Source organism: Hyposmocoma kahamanoa, unplaced genomic scaffold (genome assembly GCF_003589595.1).
Source record: "Hyposmocoma kahamanoa isolate Upper Pololo Valley unplaced genomic scaffold, ASM358959v1 180, whole genome shotgun sequence".
Lineage (NCBI taxonomy): Eukaryota > Metazoa > Arthropoda > Insecta > Lepidoptera > Cosmopterigidae > Hyposmocoma > Hyposmocoma kahamanoa.
In genome coordinates, this window is record NW_020653711.1 from 1,478,234 (window position 1) to 1,480,744 (window position 2,511).

Consider the following 2,511-nt stretch of genomic DNA (forward strand, 5'->3'; position numbering starts at 1 on the left):
GGGGTTATGCATGTTAGTGGAACGCGTGAAATTATTATTTGTAGGTGTATCAACCCTCGCCTTGTACTGCATCATTTCAGGTGGTGTATTGCATGTAAGTCTCGTTTCTTCTTGCCTAGCTGCCATAATAGCAGATTCTAAAGTGGCAGGTTGTGAAATACGAACTCCTAACGACATGTAAAACTCTAATTGGCTAACATATTGCTCAATTACCATTTTCTCGTAGTACGATTTATCCGGGTTCTTGCCTAACGAGTGTAATGTATCTAATATTTCTCGCTAACGTTTACCGTACGTCTCAGAGTCCTCAGTCTTATGACGTCTGGTGCGCAACAGATCCTGCATCACTTGGATCTCGTTGCGAGGATCGCCTAAGCGACGTACTAGCGCGTCTCTAATTTCAGGCCAACTATTTAAAGATTTTTCGTGTGCGATACCATCGAGGGCGCCTCCACTAACTTTACTTTTAACGAGGCATGTTATTAAGCCAGATAAAGGGCCTTGTAACTGAAATAATTCTAAAAGATGATTTACGTCATTAATAAACATATTCAAGCGTTTAGGGTTACCGTCATAGCGCGGCATTAAGTCCGACAGTGTTTTGAAATCGGACTCCGTCATTGTTAATTACAATTACTTATTGTACAATTAAAATTTTATAATTCAAATGAATAGATACGCGTCTAATGTTTGGAGTTTCACAAAACAAATCTATAGCGATATTAGCATACAGACAGACACACGTGAAAATTACTAATATAGAGGTACGACAGGAAATATAGCACTTGGTGAAGGAGTACTCACCACAGTAAGCTCTGCATCTCCTTATCGGGTCTTGTACGGCAACAGCAGGCTTCCGATTCTCTGAGTCCATTGGTGACGGCCAGGGAGAGGTTCTATCGCGGACCAGCAGACTGCTTCACCCGGTGTGACGGAGAGTATAACCGCACGAACTCTCGATTCTAGAATAGTTCTATGTACTGGTGTACCGCGATCCTACCGACTGCGCCAGATATGTATTGGCGGTAAAAAGAGGATTTTAATCATAATAAACATTCACTTATTATAAGAGCGCTGTTACAAGATTAAATTAGAAATAAAACATAATTACAGTTTAACAAATGCATATAAGCGTATTACTGGGCTGCGCGTGTAACCTGCATACGACGTCAGCTATATCCAGGCCTTACGGCTTGATAACTCAGTCCAAGAGCTTATTTTCACGCAGGATTAGAAAAATTAACACGTAAATATGTAATCAATTTGCTTTTCATGGGATATTTTCAACTTTATGTGCTGAAAATTACGACCATTCTCACGTTATTTTCTTGACACTCACTTGACTTACAAATTAATCATTATAAATCACTTTTATAACTACAAATCTATAATTAACTCTTATGTAATGTTGTAAAGAACCAATTCTGAACAAATTATAGAACTTACCTGCACTTGAGATATAAATTGTTGTCGGTTACATGTACAGTAGGAAAATGGGTTTAGTGGATGGTATCTTTTCCAATAACCACTTCTAAGTAGAAGGAATTAAAGATTCTTTGAACGAAATTAGTCGACAACTTTTTATTAAATAGGAGGAGGAGAGTTATTAATTTCACATAAAAATAATGTGTTTCATGTCGCTCGTATTATGTTTAAGACTTTCTTGTAATAAAAGCACTTTTAATGTATGTGGCTTTCTTATAACAAGGGCAAAATAAATTTATCTCTGTGTCTGTGATTTTGTATTTTAGCCTCCCGAATGATTTTTAAACGTGATGCCTTTTTGTTCACTTTTTTTAGAGACGGGACGAACAAGACTGAAACTGATTTATTATATTATAGTTCAACTGTTTTTCTTTCATCTACCATGTTCCTGGTTATAGTGAGGTGAAAAGTTGTGTGTTTCGCTCGGCAGCAAAGTTGTTTTGCGTCTCGTACCTTGAAACCTTCGTTACGCTCAAGATTCTATTTTTAAGCCATTCACTTCACTCATTGTTCAATCTTAGATTCCTTCGCTTGCTCAGGTTTCAATACAAACACTCGCGTCAAACAACTTTGCAGCCTTGCATAACAAATAACTATTTTTTTATGATACTAAACGAAGGGCCGAACAAGTCGTGCGCCTGGTGTTAAGCGAAATGCCTATTCATGGTAGTGCCACTCAGAGCTTTAAATTGCAAAGATTTAAGGGGCACTCGCACCGCGCCCGTCACCCTGAGACTCAAGTTGACTAGTCCCCATGTACCTGTAGTGAAAATACTATGACTGTGCAAAGACAGGCAATCCAATTATTGTGATTGCGCCCTCTTGGGGCATAGGTCACACGAGCTGAATCGTACTGCATGGCAACGCAAAATAGCAATTGGAATGCAGTTGAAATGCAGCTCGTGTCATTATGTCAAAGTCAAAATAAAAAAAAATAACTTAATCTAAATAAATTAAAAATTTCTGAGTGTTTCTTCTGAGTGTTCGATCTTTGTATTAATAATTATAACAAACTAGTGGAGTAAT